Consider the following 23043-nt stretch of genomic DNA (forward strand, 5'->3'; position numbering starts at 1 on the left):
GTCGGGAGTGGTATGCAGAGGGGAAGGTGCAAGCGAGGGTCTACCCCTGGGAAGAAGCCTGGTGCAATGCACCAGATAAACTTTGAAGTGAAAACGAGAAAGAACTGTCAGAAGACTGGAAATTTTGGCAGCCCTACGGACATATCGCAGCCTCTTCGCCACAGAAGGGCTCAAGTAGATCTTAGGCTTTAAAGCCAGGAAACATTCATGAGCAGAGCTGAAGTCAAAGTCAGGATTCCTGGAAAACTCAAATTGTCACTTGTTCATGACTAGGGCGTAAGTATCTGGCCAATGCATGCTCTTTCATCTAACTGCCAAGGAGGTGGATTCCATTCGAGTGCGAGTGTGGTTCACCACTTCACTTCCGTTAACTCGTTGCTCCCCATGGACCGTAGCCCAAATGGACCTTCTCAATGGGATCCTCCAAGAATAATAATGGAGGGACTTACCATGTCCTTCTCCAGGGGAACTTCCTGACACAGGGATCGAACCTTTGTCTCCTGTCGCACGTGCTCTGAAGAAGATTATTTACAGTCTCAGTCTTGGAAGACCAAGTTTATTGGCTCAGTCATTATCCTTCTGACGAAATATTGAGGTCCTCAACAAAATATTGCAGGTCCGGGTGCTTGGTGGGCTGTGGACGCAGGCAAATCAGGCCCACGATGTAGAGCTGGTGATGGTTGATGGCTCGTCTCACCAACAGCAGGGTTGGGCATAGAGTTGAGGGCAGTGATCAGGACTGTGGGAGGAGTGAGATGCAGTTAATCTCTTATCAAAGGTGCAGAAGTAGGACGCAGAGCTGAAGCTCCCAGTAAGGTGAGAGAGTGCTTTGTTTGCATGGGCGTCTTCCATATGAAAGGTAGTAGGTCCAAGTAGCAATAAAAGAGAACAAAGCGACATGATCCACACATTGCAGTGGCTACGATGGGTTCCAGAAAGCAGAGTCCACAAGCCCATGACTAGCAACCTGCAGAAGCAAGGACAACTTCAAAGAGCCAGTCAGGAGTGGTATGCAGAGGGGAAGGTACATGCGAGTGGCTGCCTCCAGCGAGAAGCCTGGTGCCATGCAGCAGATAAACATTGAGGTGAAAACGACAAAGAACCGACAGAAGACTGGAGATGGTGGCAGGCCCAAGGAGACACTGCAGCCTCCATGCCAGAGAAGGGCTTGAGTTGATCCTACGATTGAAGGCGTGAAATCACTCCTGAGCAGGGCTGACGTCAAAGTCACTAATACTGAAACACTCATCCGGTGGCTTGTTAATGACAAGAGCGTAAATACCTGGCCAAAACAAGCTTATTCATCATTCTGCCAAGAAGAATGTGGATTCCATTCCAGTGCATGTGTGGTTCAGAGCTTAAATCCCGTCTGACTCGTTGCATCCTGGTGGACGGAAGGCCACCAGGACCCAATGCCATGGGATTCTCCAGGCAAGAATAATAGAGAGGGACACCATGGCCTTCTCCAGGGGAACTTCCTGACTCAGGGATCGAACTTGTGTCTCCTGTCACTCCTGCGCTGAGAACGATTTTAAACAGTCTGAGTCTTGCTAGACCATGCTTATGATCTCAGTCATCCTCCTACTTCTAACGAAATATTGAGATCCTCAACAAAATATCGTACCTCTGGTACTGGGGGTTCTAGGGCACCATCAAATCAGGAACATGATGTAGAGCTGGAGATGCCTGCCGTGGCTTCTGACCCTCATATTAGAGGGGGAGAGTTGAATGGGCTGTAGTCAAGACATAATACACATGGTACAGTGGTTGGAATAGGTTCTAGAAAAAGTGGGGTCCTCAAGCCCATGGTTCTCAATCCTCAGAAGCAAGGAAAACTTGAAAGATCCAGTCAGGAGCAGTATGCAGAGGGGAAGGTGCAGGAAAGGGGCTGCCCCTGGCAAGAAGCCTGGTGCAATGCAGCAGATAAACGTTGAAGTGAAAACGAGAAAGAACTGTCAAAAGACTTGAACTTTTGGCAGCCCCACTGAGATAATGCAGCCTCCTCGCCAGTATAGGGCTCAAGTAGATCCTACACTTTAAAGGCAAGAAACATTCATGAGCAGAGCTGAAGTCAAAGTCAGGATTCCTGTAAAACTCAAATGGTCCTTTGTTCATGACTGAGACGAAAGTATCTTGCCAATTCATACTCTTTCATTTATATTCCAAGAAGGACATGGATTCCATTCTAGTGTGAGTGTGGTTCACCACTTGAGTCGCGTCTGACTCGCTGCATCCCCATGGACCATCCCGCGTCAGGACCCTATGTCCATGAGATTCTCCAGGCAAGAATAATAGAGGGGGATAACATGGCCTTTTCCAGGGGACCTTCCTGACCCAGGGATCGAACCTGCGTCTCCTGTCCCTTCTGCGCAGAGAACGATTTTAAACTGCCTGAGCCTTGCTAGACCATGTTTATGGTCTTGGTCATCTTCCTCCTTCTGACGAAATATTGAGATCGTCAACAAAATATCATAGGTCTGGTACTGGGGTTTCTAGGGCACCGTCAAATCGGCTCCAGATGTAGAGCTGGCGATGCCTGACAGGGCGTCTGACCTCAGATTGGAGGGGGAGAGTAGAAGGGGCTGCAGTCTAGGCTGGTTCGAGGAGGAGCAAATCTCTTATCAACCTGGTGGAAGCAGGACGTGCAGGTTAAATTCCCAGGATGGTGAAAGGTGGCAGTGTTTGCGTGTGCCTGCCTTTCTTGAATGAAGTCACTACAAGTTGCCAAAAAAGACAACCAAGCGGCATACTGCACACGTTACTGTGTTTGGAATAGGCTCCAGAAAGCGGGGTCCTCAAGCCCATAGCACTCAATGTGCAGAAGCAAGGAAAACTTCAAAGAGCCAGTCGGGAGAGGTATACAGAGGGGAAGGTGCAGGCGAGGGTCTACCCCGGGAAGAAGCCTGGTGCAATGCACCAGATAAATGTTGAAGTGAAAATGAGAAAGAACTGTCAGAAGACTGGAGATTTCGGCAACCCTTCTGACATATCGTAGCCTTCTCTCCAGAGAAGGGGTCAAGTAGAATCTAGGCTTTAAAACCAGCAAACATTCATAAGCAGAGCTGAAGTCAAAGTCAGGATTCCTGGAAAACTCAAATTGTCACTTGTTCATGACTGGGGCCTAAGTATCTGGCCAATGCACATTCTTTCATCTACCGGCCAAGAAGGAGGTGGATTCCTTTCTAGTGTGAGTGTGGTTCACCACTTGAGTCCCATCTGACTAGTTGCCTCCCCTTGGACCGTAGCTCAAAAGGACCCTCTCTACAGGATTCTATAATAATAGAGGGACTTACCATGGCCTTCTCAAGGGGACCTTCCTGACACAGGGATCAAACCTGTCTCCTGTCGCACCTGCTCTGAGAAAGATTTATTGTCTGTGTCTTGGAAGACCAAGTTTATTGCCTGTCGTTATTTTCCTTCTGATGAAACACTAAGGTCCTCAACAAATTACTGCAGGTCCGAGTGCTTGGTGGGTTGTGGATGCAGGCAAATCAGGCCCAAGATGTAGAGTTGGTGATGGTGATGTCGTGTCTCACTGACAGTTGGGTGGGGGAGAGAGTTGAGGGCAGCAATCAGGACTGGTGGGAGGTGTGGCCAACAGTTAATCACTTATCAGTGATGCAAAAGTAGGACATGGAGCTTAAACTTCCAGTAAGATGAGAGAGTGCTTTCTTGTTTGGGCATAGTCCTTATGAAAGGAAGTAGGTTCAAGTAGCCATAAAAGAGAACAAAATGACATACTTCACGTACTGCTGTGGCTGGGATGGGTTCCAGAAAGCAGAGTCCACAAGCCCATGACTAGCAACCTGCAGAAGCAAGGAAAACCTCAAAGAGCCAGTCAGGAGTGGTATGCAGAGGGGAAGGTACAAGCGAAGGGCTGTATCCAGCAAGAAGCCTCCTACAATGCAGCAGATAATAATTTAGGTGAAAACAATGAAGAACCGACAGAAGACTGGAGATGGTGGCAGCCCCATGGAGACAACGCAGCCTCCATGCTGGAGAAGAGCTCAAGGAGACCCTACAATTAACATGGGGAATCATTCCTGAGCAGAGCTAACGTCAAAGTCACAAGTCCTGAAACACTCAACCGATGGCTTGTTGAAGACTAGGGCATAAATACCAGGCCAAAACAAGCTTATTCATCTTTCATCCAGGAAGAATGTGGATTCCATTCCAGTGCGAGTGTGGTTCAGAGCTCAAACAGCGTCTGACTTGTTGCATCCCCGTGGACAGAATCCCACCACAACACAATGTCCATGGGATTCTCCAGGAAAGAATAATAGAGGGGGATACCATGGAAATCTCCAGGGGAACTTCCTGACACAGGGATCAAACCTGTGTCTCCTGTCCCTCCTGTGGTGAGAACGATTTTTAACAGTCTGAGTCATGCTAGACCATGCTTATGATCTCAGTCATCTTCCCCTTTCTGGTGAAATATTGAGATCCTCAACAAAATATCGTAGGTGTGGTACTGGGGATTCTAGGGCACCATCAACTCAGGCACATGATGTAGAGCTGGCGATTCCTACCACGGCATCTAACCTTCAGACTGGATGGGGAGAGTGGAAGGGGTTGTAGATAAGGCTGGTTCGAGGAGGAGCGAATCTCTTAGCATTCTGAAGGCAGGACCCGGAGCCCAAATTCACAGGAGGGTGACAGATGGCAGTGCTTGCATGGGCCTATTCTTTCTTAAATGAAGTTATTTCACGTGGCCAAAAAAGACATCCAAGCAACATACTACACATAGTACAGTCATTGGAATAGGTTCCAGAAAGCGGGGTCCTAAAGCCCATGGCTCTCAATCCGCTGAAGCAATGAAAACTTCAAAGAGCTATTCAGGAGTGGTATGCACATGGGAAGGTGCAGGAAAGGGGCTGCCCCTGGCAAGAAGCCTGGTGCAATGCAGCAGATAAAAGTTGAAGTGAAAATGAGAAAGAACTGTGAGACGACTAGAAATTTTGGCAGCCCTACTGAGATATTGCAGCCTCCTTGTTGGAGAAGGGCTCAACTAGATTCTACACTTTAAAGCCAAGAAACTTTCATGAGTAGAGCTGAAGTCAAAGTCAAGATTCCTGTAAAACTCAAATGATCGCTTGTTCATGACTAAGGCATAAGTATCTCACCAATGCACGCTCTTTCATCTATATGCCAAGAGGAACATGGATTCCATTCTAGTGTGAGTGTGGTTCACCACTTGAGTTCCGTCTGACTCGCTGCATCCCCTTGGACCGTCAAGGATCAGGACCCTATGTCCATGAGATTTTACAGGCAAGAATAATAGACGGGGATACCATGGCCTTCTCCAGGGGACCATCCTGACCCAGGGATCGACCCTGTGTCTCCTGTCGCTCCTGCACTGAGAATGATTTTAAACAGTCTGAGTCTTGCTAGACCATGTTTACGGTCTCGGTCATCTTTCTCCTTCTGACGAAATACTGAGATCCTCAACAAAATATCGTAGGTCCAGTACTACGGTATTTAGGGCACCGTCAAATCGGGCAAAAGATATAGAGCTGGCGATGCTTGATGGGGCGTCTGACCTCAGATTGAATGGGAGAGTTGAAGGGGCTGTAGTCAAGGCTGGTTTGATGAGGAGCGAATCTCTTATCAACATGGTGGAAGCAGGACCCGGAGCCTAAATTCCCAGCAGGGTGACAGAAGGCAATGCTGGCATGGCCCTTTCTTTCTTAAATGAAGTCGCTAAAAGTTGCCAAAAAAGAAAACAAAGCGACATACTGCACAAAGTACTGTGGTTGGAATAGGTTCCAAAAAGCGGGGTCCTGAGGTCAATGGCTCTCAACCTGCAGAAGCAAGGAAAACTTCAAAGAGTCAATAGGGATTGGTATGCAGAGAGAGGGGAAGGTGTATTTGAGGGTCTACCCCTGGGAAAAAGCCTGGTGTAATGCAGCAGATAAACGTTGAAGTGAAAACGAGAAAGAACTGTCAAAAGTCTGGAAATTTCAGCAGCCTTACTGACATATCACAGCCTCTTCGCCACAGAAGGGCTCAAGTAGATCCTAGGCTTTAAAGCCAGAAACATTCATGAGCAGAGCTGAAGTCAAAGTCAGGAATCCTGTAAAAATCAAATTGTCACTTGTTCATGACTGGGACGTAAGTATCTGGCCAATGCATGCTCTTTCATCTATCTGCCAAGAAGGAGGTGGAGTCCACTCTAGTGCGAGTATGGTTCACCACTTGAGATCTGTCTCACTCGTTGCCTCCCTGTGGACTGTAGCCCAAAAGGACCTTCTCAATGGGATCCTCCAAGAAGAATAATGGAGGGACTTACCATGTCCTTCTCCAGGGGAACTTCCAGACACAGGGATCGAACCTTTGTCTCCTGTCCCACCTGCTCTGAAGATTATTTACCGTCTCAGTCTTGGAAGACCAAGTTTATTGGCTCAGGCATTATCCTCCTTCTGACGAAATATTGAGGTCCTCAACAAAATATTGCAGGTCCGGGTGCTTGGTGGGCTGTGGACACAGGCAAATCAGGCCCAAGATGTAGAGCTGGCGATGCTTGATGGCGTGTCTCACCAACAGCTGGTTGGGCAGAGAGTTGAGGGCAGTGAACAGGGCTGGTGGGAGAAGTGAGCAGCAGTTAATCTCTTATCAAAGGTGCAGAAGTAGGACGCAGAGATGAAACTCCCACTAAGGTGAGAGAGTTCTTTGTTTGCCTGGGTGTCTTCCATATGAAAGGAAGTAGGCTCAAGTAGCCATAAAAGAGAACAAAGCGACATGATTCACACATTGCAGTGGCTACGATGGGTTCCAGAAAGCAGAGTCCACAAGCCCATGACTAGCTACCTGCAGAAGCAAGGAAAACTTCAAAGAGCCAGTCAAGAGTGGTATGCACAGGGGAACGTACAGGCGAGTGGCTGCCTCCTGCAAGAAGCCTGGTGCCATGCAGCAGACAAACATGGATGTGAAAAGGAGGAAGAACCAACAGAAGACTGGAGATGGTGGCAGCCCCAAGGAGACACCGCAGCCTCCATGCCAGAAAAGGGCTTGAGTAGATACTACGATTGAAGGCGTGAAATCATTCCTGAGCAGAGCTGACGTCAAAGTCACAAATACTGAACATTCAACCGGTGGCTTGTTGATGACTAGGGCATAAATACCTGACCAAAACAAGCTTATACATCATTCTGCCAAGAACAATGTGGATTCCATTCCAGTGCGAGTGTGGTTCAGAGCTTAAATTGCGTCTGACTCGTTGCATCCTGGTGGACGGAAGCCCCCCAGACCCAATGTCCATGGGATTCTCCAGGCAAGAATAATAGAGGGAGATACCCTGGCCTTCTCCAGGGGACCTTCCTGACTCAGGGATCGATCCTGTGTCTCCTGTCACTCCTGCGCTGAGAACGATTTTAAACAGTCTGAGTCTTGCTAGACCATCCTTATGATCTCAGTCATCCTCCTACTTCTAACAAAATATTGAAATACTCAATAAACATTGTAGGTCTGGTACTGGGATCTAGGGCACTGTCAAACCAGGCACATGATGTAGAGCTGGCTATGCCTGCCGTGGTTTCGGATCCTCAGATTAGAGGGGGACAGTTGAATGGGCTGTAGTCAAGGCTGGTATGAGGAGGAGTGAATCTCTTATCAGCATTCTGGAAAGAGAACCGGGAGCCTAAATTCCCAGGAGGGTGACAGATGACAGTGCTTGCATGGGCTTATTCTTTCTTAAATGAAGTCGTTACAAGTTGCCAAAAAAGACATCCAAATGACATAATGTACACGGTACAGTGGTTGGAATAGGTTCTAGAAAGTGGGGTCCTCAAGCCCATGGTTCTCAATCCCCAGAAGCAAGGAAAACTTCAAAGAGCTATTCAGGAGTGGTATGCAGAGGGGAAGGTGCAGGAAAGGGGCTGCCCCTGGCAAGAAGCCTGGTGCAAAGCAGCAGATAAATGTTGAAGTGAAAACAAGAAAGAACTGTGAGAAGACTTTATATTTTCACAGCCCCACTGAGATATTGAAGCCTCCTTGACGGTGAAGGGCTCAAGTAGTTTCTACACTTTAAAGCGAAGAGACATTCATGAGCAGAGCTGAAGTCAAAGTCAGGATTCCTATGAAACTCAAATGGTCGCTTATTCATGACTGAGGTGTAAGTATCTGGCCAATGCACGTTCTTTCATGTATATACCAAGAAGGACATGGATTCCATTCTAGTGTGAGTGTGGTTCACCACTTGAGTCCCATCTGAGTTGGTGCATCCCGTTGACCATCATGCATCAGGACCACATGTCCATGAGATTCTCTAGGCAAGAATAATAGAGGGGGAAAGAATAATAGAGGGGGATACCATGGCCTTTTCCAGGGGACCTTCCTGACCCAGGGATCGAACCTGTGTTTGCTGTCACTCCTGCGCTAAGAATGATTTCAAACTGTCTGAGTCTTCCTAGACCATGTTTATGGTCTTGGTCATCTTCCTCCTTCTGACAAAATATTGAGATCCTCAACAATATATCATAGGTCCAGTACTACAGTTTTTATGGCACTGTCAAATTGGGCACAAGATATAGAGCTGGTCATGCCTGACGGGGCATCTGACCTCAGATTGGAGGCGGAGAGTTGAAGGGGCTGTAGTCAAGGCTGGTTCGAAGAGGAGCGAATCTCTTCTCAACATGGTGGGAGCAGGACCAGGAGACACATGGCAATGCTTGCATGGGCCTTTCTATCTTAAATGAAATCACTAAAAGTTGCCAAGAAAGACAACCAAGCGGGATACTGCATATGGTACAGTGGTTGGAATAGGTTTCAGAAAGCGGGATTCTCAAGCCCATAGCTCTGAATCTTCAAAAGCAAGGAAAACTTCAAAGAGCCACTCAGGATGGTATGCAGAGGGGAAGGTACAGGCAAGGGCCTACCCCTTGGAAGAAGCCTGGTGCAGTGCACCAGACAAACGTTGAAGTGAAAACGAGAAAGAACTGTCAGAAGACTGGAAATGTCGGCAACCCTACTGACATATCGCAGCCTCCTCTCCAGAGAAGGGGTCAAGTAGACTCTAGGCTTTAAACACAATGAGCAGAGCTGAAGTCAATCTCAGGATTCCTGGAAAACTCAAATGTTTGCTTGTTCTTGACTCGGGCGTAAGTCTCTGGCTAATGCACGCTCTTTCATCTATCTGGCAAGAAGGAAATGGATTCCATTCTAGTGCGAGTGTGGTTCGTCACTTGAGTCCTGTCTCACTCCTTGCCTCCCCCGATGAACATAGCCCACCAAGACCCTCTCCATGGGATTCTACAGGAAGAATAATGGGTGGACTTACCATGGCCTTCTCCAGAGGAACTTCCTGACACAGAGATCGAACCTGTGTCTCCTGTCACACCTGCTCTGAAGATTATTTACTGTCTCAGTCTTGGAAGACCAAGTTTATTGGCTCAGTCATTATCCTCCTTCTGACGAAATATTGAACTCCGTTAACAAAATATTGCAGATCCGGGTGTTTGGTGGGCTGCGAACGCAGGCAAATCAGACCCAAGATGTAGAACTGGCGATGGCTGATGGCTCGTCTCACCAACAGCTGGGTTGGGCAGAGAGTTGAGGGCGGTGATCAGGGCTGGTGGGAGGAGTGAGCAGCAGTTAATCTCTTATCAATGGTGCAGCAGTAGGACTCGGAGCCAAAACTCCAGGAATGTGAGAGAGTGCTTTGTTTGCATGGCCATCTTCCATATGAAAGGAAGTAGGATCAAGTAGCCATAAAAGAGAACAAAGCGACATGATTCACACATTGCAGTGTCTGGGATGGGTTCCAGAAAGCAGAGTCCACAAGCCCATGACTAGCAACCTGCAGAAGCAAGGACAACTTCAAAGAGCCAGTCAGGAGTGGTTTGCAGAGGGGAAGGTAGAGGCGAGTGGCTGCCTCCAGTGAGAAGCCTGGTGCCATGCAGCAGATAAACGTTGAGGTCAAAACGACGAAGTACCCACAGAAGACTGGAGATGGTGGCAGCTCCTCGGAGACACCGTAGCCTGCATGCTAGAGAAGGGCTCGAGTAGATCCAGTATTGAAGGCATGAAATCATTCCTGAGCAGGACTGACGTCAAAGTCACAAGTCCTGAAACACTCACAAGGTGGCTTGTTGATGAATAGGGTGTTAATACTGGGCCAAAACACGCTTATTTATCATTCTGCCAAGAAAAATGTGGATTCCATTCCAGTGCGCGTGTGGTTCAGAGCTCAAATTGCGTCTGACTTGCTGCATCCCCATGGACGGAACCCCACCAGGACACAATGTCCACGGGATTCTCTAGGAAATAATAATAAAGGGGGATACTGTGGACTTCTCCAGGGGACCTTCCGGGCTCAGGCATCGAACCTGTGTCTCCTGTCGCTCCTGCGCTGAGAACGATTTTTAACAGTCTGAGTCATGCTAGACAATGCTTATGATCTCGGTCATCTTCCTCCTTCTGACGAAATATTGAGTTCCTCAACAAAATATCGTAGGTCCAGTACTGGGGATTCTAAGGCATCATCAAATCGGGCACAAAATGTAGAGCTGGCGATGCCTGATGGGGCGTCTGACCTCAGATGGGAGGGGGAGAGTTGAAAGGGCTGTACTCAAGGCTGGTTTGAAGAGGAGCGATTCTCTTATCAACATGGTGGAAGCAAACCTGGAGCCTAAATTCCCAGGAGGGTGACAGATGGCAGTGCTTGTGTGGGCCTTTCTATCTTAAATGAAGTCGCTAAAAGTTGCCAAGAAAGACAACCAAGTGGCATACTGCACATGTTAAAGTGGTTGGAATAGGTTCCAGAAAGCGGGGTCCTCAAGCCCCTGGCTCTCAATCTGCAGAAGCAAGGAAACTTCAAAGAGCCACTCACGAGTGGTATGCAGAGGAGAAAGTGCAGGCGAGGTTCTACCCCTGGGAAGAAGCCTAGTGTAATGCACCAGATAAACGCTGAAGTGAAAACGAGAAAGAACTGTCAGAAGACTGGAAATTTCGGCAACCCTACTGACATATCGCAGCCTCCTCTCCAGAGATGGGATCAAGTAGATCCTAGGCTTTAAAACCCAGAAAAAATCATGAGTGGAGCTAAAGTCAAAGATAGGATTCCTGGAAAACTCAAATGTTTGCTTGTTCATGACTGGGGTGTAAGTCTCTGCCCAATGCACACTCTTTCATCTATCTGGCAGGAAGGACGTGGATTCCATTGTAGTGCGAGTGTGGTTTGTCACTTGAGTCCTGTATCACTCGTTGCCTCCCCGATGAACACAGCCCACCAAGACCCTCTCCATGGGATTCTACAGGAAGAATAATGGAGGGACTTACCAAGGCCTTCTCCAGGGGAACTTCCTCACACAGGGTTCGAACCTGTGTCTCCTGTCACACCTGTTTTGAAGAAGATTATTTACCGTCTCATTCTTGGAAGACCAAGTTTATTGGCTCAGTCATTATCCTCCTTCTGACGGAATATTGAGGTCCTCAACAAATCACTGCAGGTCCAGGTGCTTGGTGGGCTGTAGACACAGGCAAATTAGGCCCTCAATGTAGAGCTGGCAATGGTTGATGGCTCATCTCACCAACAGCAGGGTTGGGCAGAGAGTTGAGGGCAGCGATCAGGGCTGGTGGGAGGAGTGAGCAGCAGTTAATCTCTTATCAGTGGTGCAGAGGTAGGACTCGGAGTCGAAACTCCAGGAACGTGAGAGAGTGCTTTGTTTGCGTGGCCATCTTCCATATGAAAGGAAGTAGGTTCAAGTAGCCATAAAAGAGAACAAAGCGACATGATTCACACATTGCAATGGCTGGGATGGGTTCCAGAAAGCAGAGTCCACAAGCCCATGACTAGCAACCTGCAGAAGCAAGGAAAACTTCAAAGAGCCAGTCAGGAGTGGTATGCAGAGGGGAAGGTACAGGCAAGTGGCTGCTTCCAGCGAGAAGCCTGGTGCCATGCAGCAGACAAACGTTGAGGTGAAAATGACGAAGAACCGACAGAAGACTGGAGATGGTGGCAGCTCCTCAGAGACACCGTAGCCTCCATGCCAGAGAAGGGCTCGAGTAGAGCGTACGTTTGAAAGTGTGAAGTCATTCCTGAGCAGAACTGACATCAAAGTAAAAAGTCCTGACACACTGACCAGGGGGCTTGTTGATGACTAGGGTGCAAATGCGTGGCCAAAACAAGCTTATTCATCATTCTGCCAAGAAGAATGTGGATTCCATTCCAGTGTGAGTGTGGTTCAGCACTCAAATTGCGTCTGACTTTTTGCATCCCCGTGGACGGAAGCCCACCAGGACACAATGTCCATGGGATTCTCCAGAAAAAATAATAAAGGGTGATACCATGGTCTTCTCCAGGGGACCTTCCGGGCTCAGGCATCGAACCTGTGTCTCCTGTCACTCCTGCACTGAGAATGATTTTTAACAGTCTGAGTCATGCTAGACCATGCTTATGATCTCGGTCATCTTCCCCTTTCTGGTGAAATATTGAGATCCTCAACAAAATATTGTAGGTCCAGTACTGAGGATTCTAAGGCACCATCAAATTGGGCATAAGATGTAGAGCTGGCGATGCCTGAAGGGGCATCTGACCTCAGATGGGAAGGGGAGAGCTGAAAGGGCTGTAGCCAAGGCTGGCTCGAAGAGGAGCACTTATCTTATCAACATGGTGGAAGCAAGACCCGGAGCCTAAATTCCCAGGAGAGTGACAGATGGCAGTGATTGTGTGGGCCTTTCTTTCTTAAATGAACTCACTAAAAGTTGCCAAAAAGACAACCAAGCGACATACTACACACGTTATAGTGGTTGGAATAGGTTCCAGAAATCAGGGTCCTCAAGCCCATGGCTCTCAATCTGCAGAAGCAAGGAAACTTCAAAGAGCCACTCACAAGTGGTATGCAGAAGGGAAGGTGCAGGTGAAGGTCTACCACCGGCAAGAAACCTGGTGCAATACACCAGATAAATGTTGAAGTGAAAACGAGAAAGAACTGTCAGAAGACTGGAAATTTCGGCAACCCTACTGACATATCGCAGCCTCCTCTCCAGAGAAGGGGTCAAGAAGACTCTAGGCTTTAAAGCCAGGAAACACTATGAGCAGAGCTGAAGTCAAACTCAGGATCCTGGAAAACTCAAATGTTTGCTTGTTCATGACTTGGGCGTAAGTCTCTGGCCAATGCACACTCTTTCATCTATCTGGCAAGAAGGAAATGGATTCCATTCTAGTGCGAGTGTGGTTCGTCACTTGAGTCCTGTCTCACTCGTTGCCTCCCCGATGAACATAGCCCACCAAGACCCTCTCCATGGGATTCTACAGGAAGAATAATGGGTGGACTTACCATGGCCTTCTCCAGGGGAACTTCCTGACACAGAGATCAAACCTGTGTCTCCTGTCACACCTGCTCTGAAGATTATTTACCGACTCAGTCTTGGAAGACCAAGTTTATTGGCTCAGTCATTATCCTCCTTCTGACGAATAATCAGGTTCTCAACAAAATATTGCAGGTCCGGCTGCTTGGTGGGCTGTAGACACAGGCAAATTAGGCCCATGATGTAGAGCTGGCAATGGTTGATGGCTCGTCTCACCAACAGCTGGGTTGGGCAGAGAGTTGAGGGCAGTGATCAGGGCTGGTGGGAGGAGTGAGTAGCAGTTAATCTCTTATCAATGGTGCAGAAGTAGGACGTGGAACCAAAACTCCCAGTAAGGTGAGAGAGTGCTTTGTTTGCGTGGCCATCTTCCATACGAAAGGAAGTAGGTTCAAGTAGCCATAAAAGAGAACAAAGCGACATGATTCACACATTGCAGTGTCTGGGATGGGTTCCAGAGGCAGAGTCCACAAGCCCATGACTAGCTACCTGCAGAAGCAAGGAAAACTTCAAAGAGCCAGTCAGGAGTGGTTTGCAGAGGGGAAGGTAGAGGCGAGTGGCTGCCTCCAGTGAGAAGCCTGGTGCCATGCAGCAGATAAACGTTGAGGTCAAAACGATGAAGAACCCACAGAAGACTGGAGATGGTGGTAGCTCCTCGGAGACACCGCAGCCTCCATGCCACAGAAGGGCTCAAGTAGATCCTATGACTGAAGGCCTGAAATCATTCCTGAGCAGAATGGATGTCAAAGTCACAAGTCCTGAAATACTCACCAGGTGGCTTGTTGATGACTAGGGCATAAATCCCTCGCCAAAACAAGCTTATTCATCATTCTGCCAAGAAGAACGTGGATTCCATTCCAGTGCGAGTGTGGTTCAGAGCTCAAATTGCGTCTGACTTGTTGCATCCCCGTGGATGGAAGCCCACCAGGACCCAATATCCATGGGATTCTCCAGGCAAGAATAATAGAGGGGGATACCATGGCCTTCTCCAGGGGACCTTCCTGACTCAGGGATTGATCCTGTGTCTCCTGTCGCTCCTGCGTTGAGAATGAGTTTAAACAGTCTGAGTCCTGCTAGACAATGCTTGTGGTCTCGGTCATCTTCCCCCTTCTGACAAAATATTGAGATCCTCAACAAAATATCATAGGTCCAGTACTACGGCTTTGAGGGCACCGTCAAATCGGGCACAAGATATAGAGCTGGCGATTCCTTTTGGGGCCTCTGAGCTCAGATTACAGAGGGAGAGTTAAAGGGGCTGTAGTCAAGGCTGGTTCGAAGAGGAGCGAATTTCTTTTCAACATGGTGGTAGCAGGACCCGGAGCCTAAATTCCCAGGAGGGTGACAGATGGCAGTGCTTGTGTGGGCCTTTCTTTCCTAAATGAAGTCGCTAAAAGCTGCCAAAAAGACAACTGAGTGACATACTACACACAATACAGTGGTTGGAATAGGTTCCAGAAAGTGGGGTCCTCAAGGCATGGATCTAAATCTGCAGACGCAGGGAAAACTTCAAAGAGCCACTCAGGAGTGGTATGCAGAGGAGAAGGTACAGGCGAGTGGCTGCCTCCAGCGAGAAGCCTGGTGCCATGCAGCAGATAAACGTTGAGGTGAAAACGACGAAGAACCCACAGAAGACTGGAGATGGTGGCAGCTCCTCGGAGACACCGTAGCCTCCATGCCAGAGAAGGGCTCGAGTAGATCCTGTGAATGAAGGCGTGAAATCATTCCTGAGCAGAACTGACGTCAAGGTCACAAGTCCTGAAACACTCACCAGGTGGCTTGTTGATGACTAGGTCGTAAATACCTGGCCAAAACAAGCTTATTCATCATTCTGCCAAGAAGAATGTGGATTCTATTCCAGTGTGAGGGCAGTTCAGAGCTCAAATTGTGTCTGACTCGTTGCATCCCCATGGACGAACCCCACCAGGACACAATGTCCATGGGATTCTCCAGGCAATAATAATAAAGGGGGATACCATGGACTTCTCCAGGGGACCTTCCGGGCTCAGGCATCAAACCTGTGTCTCCTGTCGCTCCTGTGCTGAGAACGATTTTTAACAGTCTGAGCCATGCTAGACCACGCTTATGATCTCGGTCATCTTCCTCCTTCTGACGAAATATTGAGATCCTCAACAAAATATCGTAGGTCCTGTACTGGGGATTCTAAGGCACCATCAAATCGGGCACAAGATGTAGAGCTGGCGATGCCTGATGGGGCGTCTGACCTCAGATGGGAGGGGGAGAGCTGAAAGGGCTGTAGTCAAGACTGGTTCAAACAGGAGCGATTCTCTTATCAACACGGTGGAAGCAAGACCCGGAGCCTAAATTCCCAGGAGGGTGACAGATGGCCATGCTTGCATGGGCCTTTCTATCTTAAATGAAGTCGCTAAAAGTTGCCAAGAAAGATAAATAAGCGACATACTGCACACGGTACAGTGGTTGGAATAGGTTCCAGAAAGCGGGGTCCTCAAGCCCATGGCTCTCAATCTGCAGAAGCAGGGAAAGTTCAAAGAGCCACTCACGATTGGTATGCAGAAGGGAAGGTGCAGGCGAGGGTCTACCCCTGGCAAGAAGCCTGGTGCAATGCACCAGATAAACGTTGAGATGAAAACGAGAAAAAACTGTCAGAAGACTGGAAATTTCGGCCACACAACTGACATATCCCAGCCTCCTCTTCAGAGAAGGGCTCAAGTAGACCCTAAGCTTTAAAGCCAGGAAACATTCACGAGCAGAGCTGAAGTCAAAGTTAAGATTCCTGGAAAACTCAAATGTTTGCTTGTTCATGACTGGGGTGTAAGTCTCTCGCCAAAGCACCCTCTCTTACCTATCTGGCAATAAGGACATGGATTCCATTCTAGTGCAAGTGTGGCTGGTCACTTGAGTCCTGTCTCACTCATTGCCTCACCGATGAACATAGCACACCAAGACCCTCTCCATGGGATTCTACAGGAAGAATAATGGAGGGACTTACCAAGGCCTTCTCCAGAGGAAATTCCTGACACAGGGATCGAACCTGTGTCTCCTGTCACACCTATTCTGAAGAAGATTATTACCGTCTCAGTCTTGGAAGACCAAGTTTATTGGCTCAGTCATTATCCTCCTTCTGATGGAATATTGAGGTCCTCAACAAAATATTGCAGGTCCGGGTGCTTGGTGGGCTGTAGACACAGGCAAATTAGGCCCATGATGTAGAGCTGGCAATGGTCGATGGCTCGTCTGACCAACAGCAGGGTTGGGCAGAGAGTTGAGGGCAGTGATCAGGGCTGGTGGGAGGAGTGAGATGCAGTTAATCTCTTATCAAAGGTGCAGAAGTAGGATGTGGAGCCAAAACTCCCAGTAAGGTGAGAGAGTGCTTTGTTTGCGTGGCCACCTTCCATATGAAAGGAAGTAGGTTCAAGTAGCCATAAAAGAGAACAAAGGGACATGATTCACACATTGCAGTGGCTATGATGGGTTCCAGAAAGCAGAGTCCACAAGCCCATGACTAGCTACCTGCAGAAGCAAGGAAAACTTCAAAGAGCCAGTCAGGAGTGGTTTGCAGAGGGGAAGGTAGAGGCGAGTGGCTGCCTCCAGTGAGAAGCCTGGTGCCATGCAGCAGATAAACGTTGAGGTCAAAACGACGAGGAACCCACAGAAGACTGGAGATGGTGGTAGCTCCTCGGAGACACCACAGCCTCCATGCCACAGAAGGGCTCAAGTAGATCCTACGACTGAAGGCCTGAAATCATTCCTGAGCAGAATGGATGTCAAAGTCACAAGTCCTGAAACACTCACCAGGTGGCTTGTGGATGACTAGGGCATAAATACCTGCCAAAACAAGCTTATTCATCATTCTGCCAAGAAGAACGTGGATTCCATTCCAGTGCGAGTGTGGTTCAGAGCTCAAATTGCATCTGACTTGTTGCATCCCCGTGGATGGAAGCCCACCAGGACCCAATATCCATGGGATTCTCCAGGCAAGAATAATAGAGGGGGATACCATGCCCTTCTCCAGGGGAACTTCCTGACTCAGGGATCGAACCTGTGTCTCCTGTCACTCCTGCGCTGAGAATGATTTTAAACAGTCTGAGTCTTGCTAGACTATGCTTGTGGTCTCGGTCATCTTCCTCCTTCTGACAAAATATTGAGATCCTCAACAAAATATCGTAGGTCCAGTACTACAGCTTTTTGGGCACCATCAAATTGGGCACAAGATATAGAGCCAGCGATGCCTGTTGGGGCACTGAGCTCAGATAACATGGGAAGAGTTGAAGGGGCTGTAGTCAAGGCTGGTTCGAAGAGCAGCGAATCTCTTCTCAACATGGTGGTAGCAGGACCCGGAGTCTAAACTCCCAGGAGGGTGACAGATGGTGGTGTTTGTGTGGGCCTTTCTTTCTTAAATGAAGTCGCTAAAAGTTGCCAAAAAGAAAACCGAGTGGCATACTGCACATGGTACAGTGGTTGGAATAGGTTCCAGAAAGCGGGGTCCTCAAGCCCATGGCTCTCAATCTGCAGAAGCAGGTAAAACTTCAAAGAGCCACTCACGAGTGGTATGCAGAGGGGAAGGTGCAGGCCAGGGTCTACCCCTGGCAAGAAGCCTGGTGCAATGCACCAGATAAATGTTGAAGTGAAAACGAGAAAGAACTGTCAGAAGACTGGAAATTTCAGCAACCCTACTGACATATCGCAGCCTCCTCTCCAGGGAAGGGGGTCAAGTAGACTCTAGGCTTTAAAGCCAGGAAACACAATGAGCAGAGCTGAAGTCAAACTCAGGATTCCTGGAAAACTCAAATGTTTGCTTGTTCATGACTCGGGCGTAAGTCTCTGGCTAATGCATGCTCTTTCATCTATCTGGCAAGAAGGAAATGGATTCCATTCTAGTGCGAGTGTGGTTCGTCACTTGAGTCCTGTCTCACTCCTTGCCTCCCCCGATGAACATAGCCCACCAAGACCCTCTCCATGGGATTCTACAGGAAGAATAATGGGTGGACTTACCATGGCCTTCTCCAGAGGAACTTCCTGACACAGACATTGAACCTGTGTCTCCTGTCACACCTGCTCTGAAGAAGATTATTTACCGTCTCAGTCTTGGAAGACCAAGTTTATTGGCTCAGTCATTATCCTCCTTCTGACGAAATAATCAGGTCCTCAACAAAATATTGCGGGTCCAGGTGTTTGGTGGGCTGCAAACGTAGGCAAATCAGGCCCAAGATGTAGAACTGGTGATGGTTGATGGCTCGTCTCACCAACAGCTGGGTTGGGCAGAGAGTTGAGGGCAGTGATCAGGGCTGGTGGGAGGAGTGAGCAGCAGTTAATCTCTTATCAGTGGTGCAGAGGTAGGACTCGGAGTCGAAACTCCAGGAATGTGAGAGAGTGCTTTGTTTGCATGGCCGTCTTCCATATGAAAGGAAATGGGTTCAAGTAGCCATAAAAGAGAACAAAGCGACATGATTCACACATTGCAGTGGCTGGGATGGGTTCCAGAAAGCAGAGTCCACAAGCCCATGACAGAGAACCTGCAGAAGTAAGGAAAACTTCAAAGAGCCAGTCAGGAGTGGTTTGCAGAGGGGAAGGTAGAGGCGAGTGGCTGCCTCCAGCGAGAAGCCTGGTGCCATGCAGCAGATAAATGTTGAGGTGAAAACAACGAAGAACCCACAGAAGACTGGAGATGGTGGCAGCTCCTTGGAGACACCGTAGCCTCCATGCCAGAGAAGGGCTCAAGTAGATCCTGTGATTGAAGGCGTAAAATCATTCCTGAGCAGAACTGACGTCAAAGTTTCAAGTCCTGAAACACTCACCAGGTGGCTTGTTGATGACTAGGGCGTAAATACCTGGCCAAAACAAGCTTATTCATCATTCTGCCAAGAAGAATGTGGATTCCATTCCAGTGCGAGGGCAGTTCAGAGCTCAAATTGTGTCTGACTCATTGCATTCCCGTGGATGGAAGCCCACCAGGACACAATGACTATGGGATTCTCCAGGAAAGAATAATAAAGGGGGGTACAATGGACTTCTCCAGGGGACCTTCCGGGCTCAGGGACCGAACCTGTGTCTCCTGTCGCTCCTGGGCTGAGAACAATTTTTAACAGTCTGAGTCATGCTAGACCATGCTTATGATCTCGGTCATCTTCCTCCTTCTGACGAAATATTGAGATCCTCAACAAAATATCGTAGGTCCAGTACTGGGGATTCTAAGGCACCATCAAATCAGGCACAAAATGTAGAGCTGGCTATGCCTGATGGGGCGTCTGACCTCAGATGGGAGGGGGAGAGTTGAAAGGGCTGTAGTCAAGGCTGGTTTGAAGAGGAGGGATTCTCTTATCAACACGGTGGAAGCAAGACCTGGAGCCTAAATTCCCAGGAGGGTGACAGATGGTAGTGCTTGTGTCCGCCTTTCTTTCTTAAATGAAGTCACTGTAAGTCGCCAAAAAGACAAGGAAGTGACAAACTGCACACGTTACAGTGGTTGGAATAGGTTCCAGAAAGCAGGGTCCTCAAGCCCATGGCTCTCAATCTGCAGAAGCAAGGAAAACTTCAAAGAGCCAGTCAGGAGTGGTATGCAGAGGGGAAGGTGCAGGAAAGGGGCTGCCCCTGGCAAGAAGCCTGGTGCAATGCACCAGATAAACGTTGAAGTGAGAACCAGAAAGTGCTGTGAGAAGACATGATATTTTGGCTGATCCACTGAGATATTGCAGCCTCCTCGCCGGAGAATAGCTCAAGGAGTTTCTACACTTTAAAGCCAAGAGACATTCATGAGCAGAGCTGAAGTCAAAGTCAGGATTCCTGTAAAACTCAAATGGTCACTTATTCATGACTGAGGCATAAGTATCTGGCCAATGCATGTTCTTTAATGTATATACCAAGAAGGACATGGATTCCATTCTAGTGTGAGTGTGGTTCACCACTTGAGTCCCGTCTGACTCGGTTCATCCCCGTTGACCACCACGCATCAGGACCCTATGTCCATGAGATTCCCCAGGCAAGAATAATAGAGGGAGATAACATGGCCTTCTCCAGGGGACCTTCCTGACCCAGGGATCGAACCTGTGTCTCCTGTCGCTCCTGCGCAGAGAACTATTTTAAACAGTCTGAGTCTTGCTAGACCATGTTTATGGTCTTGGTCATCTTCCTCCTTCTGACGAAATATTGAGATCCTCAACAAATATCACAGGTCTGGTACCAGTTGTTCTTCGGCACCATCACATCAGGCACCAGATGTAGAGCTGGCGATGCCTGAGGGGGCGTCTGACCCTCAGATTGGATGGGGAGTGTAAAACGGCCAGTAGTCAAGGCTGGTTCGAGGAGGATTGAATCTCTTATCAACATTGCAGAAGCAGGACCTGGAGTCTTAATTCCCAGGAGGGTGACAGATGGCAGTGTTCGCATGGGCCTCTTTTTTCTTAAATGAAGTTGCTACAAGTTGCCAAAAAATACATTGAAGTGACATACTGCACACGGTACAGTGTTTGGAATAGTTTCCAGAAACCAGGGTCCTCAAGCCCATGGCTCTCAATCTGCAGAAGCAAGGAAAACTTCAAAGAGCCAGTCAGGAGTGGTATGCAGAGGGGAAGGTGCAGGCGAGTGGCTGCCTCCAGCAAGAAGCCTGGTGCGATGCAGCAGATAAAGCACTGAGGTGAAAACCACAAAGTACTGTCAGAAGACTGGAGATCTCGGCAGCCCCACTGAGTTATCGCAGCCTCCTCACCAGAAAAGGGTTCGAGTTAATCCTATGCTTTAAAGCCAGGAAACATTCATGAGCAGAGCTGAAGTCAAAGTCAGGATTCCTGGAAAACTGAAATCTTGTTCATGACTGGGAGTTAAGTATCCGGACAATGCAAGCTCTTTCATCTATCTGCCAATTAGGATGTGGATTCTATTCTAGTGTGATTGTGGTTCGCCACTTGAGTCTTGTCTGACTCGTTGCATCCCCATGGAGCGAAGCCCACCAGGACCGTAGCCCACCAGGACCATCTCCATGGGATTCTCCAGGCAAGAATAAGGAGGGGCTTACCATGGCCTTCTCCAGGGAACCTTCCTGACACAGGGATTGAACGTGTGTCTCCAGTCACTCCTGCTCTGAGAAAGATTATTTACCATCTCAAGCCCATGTCTATCACCCTGCAGAAGCAAGGATAACTTCAAAGAACCAGTCAGGAGTGGTATGCAGAGGGGAAGAATCAGGGGAGTTGCTGCCCGTGGCAAGAAGCCTGGGGGGATGCAGCAGATACACGCTGAAGTGAAAACGAAGAAAAACTGACACAAGATTGGAAAATGCGGCAGCCCCAGTCAGACACCACAACCTCCATGCCGGAGAAGCCCTCGAGTAGATTCTAAGCTTGAAAGCGAGGAAATATCATGAGCAGAGCTGAAGTCAAAGTTACTATTCCTGAAAAAGTCAAACGGTGGCTTGATGGTGACTGGGGTAAAGTTCCCAGCCAAGACAAGCTTTTCATCTTCCTGCCAAGAAGAATGTTGATTACATTTTAGTTCACACATTGTATGTTGCTTCAGTAGTTTCAACTCTTTGCCACCCCTTGGAACATAAGTCACCATGCTCCTCTGTTCGTGGGATTCTTCCCATAAGAACTCTGGAGTAGATTACCATACTCTTCTCCAGGGGATCTTTCTGACCCATGGATTGAACCTGTGTCTCCTACAGCCCCTGCTCAAAGGCAGATTCTTTACTGCTAAGCCACCAGCAAAGCCTTCCATTTTAGGGGATTATATAAAGTACAAGAAATCTTGAAGAAGCATACATAATAAGGAGCATGCAATCAATGAGGTTTGGCCAGGATAAAGGGGTACTTCATTGTGATGCTGGGCACTCAAGTGCTCTACAAATTTGAGAGGCCACATACGCTGAGATCCTTGTTGACCACTCTGATGCATCTATGTCCCAGGTATATGGGGCCTCACATCTCCTGAGATTGTTTGTAAGAATTGGAGCAATGTTGGCCTATACACCTCTGGATGAGAAGAGCCTTGCTTTATTACTGAATGAATTATCTTCATGATTTCCTTAAATACCAAGCAAAGAACTCTACAACTTTGTTTATTGCCAGCGATTATGAAGTTGCACTCCGAGTACCATTGGAAAGCTGTGTGAGGTGTTTGCACCCACTCACTTTTGATCTCTGTAAACACATTTTGATTCTTAGTCCTTCCCCTGTACAAACAATGTACTTTGTAAATGTTCATGTACAACAAAATTGATGGGTTTTTTTTCTGTTTGATTTTAAATAGAGAAAATAAAAGGAGTTACAGCTCCTTTTTTCATTTCAAAGTTTCTACCAGTGTATTCAGTGGTAAACAACAGAGAGGCAAACTGTCGAGTGTTTTATTGCTTAGTTGAGAAAGCTGCTTTTGAACGCTGATAGTTTCTATTCCTTTGACACTACACACTTTTATAATATGTGCTAATGCTGTATGGACATAATACTCTACTAGTGCCAATCGTTCAATTCAGTGTATATAACTGAACACACTCATCTATTTCTGCTCCCATTTTTTATGGTGCTTAAAGTAAAAAGAGCCCATCCTTTGCGAGTCATCCATCCATGTTGTTTGTTAGGCATTTTATCTTTGCTCAGATTGTTGAAGAATGGTGGCTTGTTTCATAGTTTATGTATTTGTGCCTAATGCATGTTTTAACATGATAGACTCAGTACATTGTGCAGCTACAGTTTTCTGGAAAAGTTAATCTTTTAGAAATTGTTTTCTCAGATGGTCCTAAGATGGCAGAGGAATAGGATGGGGATACCACTT

General features: G+C 48.0%; 2 pseudogenes; both read left to right on the forward strand.

Moving 5' to 3' along the window:
• The first annotated feature begins 1860 nt into the window (after positions 1-1860).
• On the forward strand, positions 1861-22384 carry LOC138930839 (mortality factor 4-like protein 1; annotated as a pseudogene).
• Positions 17679-19243, forward strand: LOC138930109 (mortality factor 4-like protein 1 pseudogene; annotated as a pseudogene).
• Positions 22385-23043: the final 659 nt, after the last annotated feature.

The sequence above is a fragment of the Ovis canadensis genome, chromosome X, assembly GCF_042477335.2.
Source record: "Ovis canadensis isolate MfBH-ARS-UI-01 breed Bighorn chromosome X, ARS-UI_OviCan_v2, whole genome shotgun sequence".
NCBI lineage: Eukaryota > Metazoa > Chordata > Mammalia > Artiodactyla > Bovidae > Ovis > Ovis canadensis.